Here is a 1738-nt window from a genome sequence, read left to right on the forward strand (position 1 = left end):
GAAGTGTCACAACCCAGGGTTGATGGAGGCTTCAGGAAACTGGCCTGACACAGCCTCACCTGTGGACAGGTGACTGACGTTTACATAGAAAGGAAGACTTCTTAAAGGGACAGCAGCCACGACAGATGAAATCACCCAGGAGCAGAGATTCCAGCCCCAGCTCAGGTTGTCTGCTGGTACTTTGGTACCAAGTAAGCCTCTCAAAACACACACATAGTCCTGGCAAAGCAAAGAACACATAGGAAGAAATGTGTCTCGTGCACCCTTGAGTTTGGGGTGTGCAACTTGCAACCACTAACTCAAGGGTGCACAAAACACAACTTTCCAACTTGGTGGTTACCGTAAATATGACACACACCTAATTTCCTTAACACAGAGTGTAGCAAACACTCAACAATTGTCAACACTGAACAAATGTTTGTCTTTATTATTAATAAGAAATAAAGTGTTCAATAAACCTGAGTAAATGATAGCTATTATAACAATAGTAAAGGCAATCCCCGGAATTGTACACATGTACTACAATGAGCTCTAAGTTTTCTAGAGGGCCCGTTGGGAGACAGAACTTAATCAACTGTAGCATTCACAGGGTTCATTAACAAGTTGCACTGCAAAGCTATTCTTCACCAAAATACAAAAGACATTTCTCCAAAGCGTCCTCATGAAGACAGCCCTGCTAAACAAATACAACTTCCTGCAAATGTATTTTATAATATCCTTAGGAAACTTGTGTCATCTGCAAGTCTCTCTTAGACCAATCAATCCTTTGTAGAGCAAAATTCACTCTAGATTAATCTGGGGTGTAGGGGTGTGGGTGAAGGGCAGAAAAACAAACTAGCAATTGCCATCCAAACCATAAGCTTCGTATCAAATTATGCTGAGGGTTTTGGGAGCACAAAACACCTAACCACTCAAGGCTGGGAGAGTGAGAGAGTATTAGAGATGGCTTCCTGGAGAGGGTGACTAAGTTGTGAAGAACAAATGGGGGTTACCAAGATAGATGACTTATAGATGTGCAGGTTATACGGGTAAGAAAAAAAAAAAGATGGATGACTTAGAGGAGTGGAAGGTAGAGGAAAGACAATGTTGCTGCAGAAGTGACTATTCATTTTTTGAACAAACAGCTACTATGTGCTGGGCACGGGTTAATTTCTAGCTAGAAGTGAAGAAGATGAGTTTAATCCTAAATATATCCAAATGCAAGGTGAGAACTTGTCCTGCTCAGAGACTCAGAGCGGGACTTTTAAAGGAGCAGGGAGGAAAAGAGAGGAGAGAGATTATGGTGGACAAGAGCCAGAATTCCAAGCCAGATTACAAGAGCCCAATTTCTGCCTCGGGGGCAGAAATAAGGAGTTGGATAGATGAAAGCTGCTGGAAGGCTGTGATCAGACGTACACGTTAGGAAGCTCACTGTAGCATCAGTGTATAGAGTGACTGTGTGGAGGACGGGATCAAAGGTGGTGAGGACGCTGATGTGATTATTGAGAATTAGCAGACCTGATAAATGGAAGTGCTTGTCAATGATTCTACAGTAGTTAAGAGGTAGATTTAACATCAATTCTTGCTTGATTGGCTGGCTCTAGGGATAAGGGACTGTTGGGCCTCTGGGTTGATTTTCTAACTTACGGTGTGGATGCTCAAGTGGCTGGAGTTGTTGTTGATGAAAATGGGGAAAGTAGAAGGAATTCCTGGTCTGGGGGAAAGATGGTGAGTTGAGCCTTTATTATATAGAGTTTCA

The sequence above is a fragment of the Mandrillus leucophaeus genome, unplaced genomic scaffold (assembly GCF_000951045.1).
Source record: "Mandrillus leucophaeus isolate KB7577 unplaced genomic scaffold, Mleu.le_1.0 Scaffold155, whole genome shotgun sequence".
NCBI lineage: Eukaryota > Metazoa > Chordata > Mammalia > Primates > Cercopithecidae > Mandrillus > Mandrillus leucophaeus.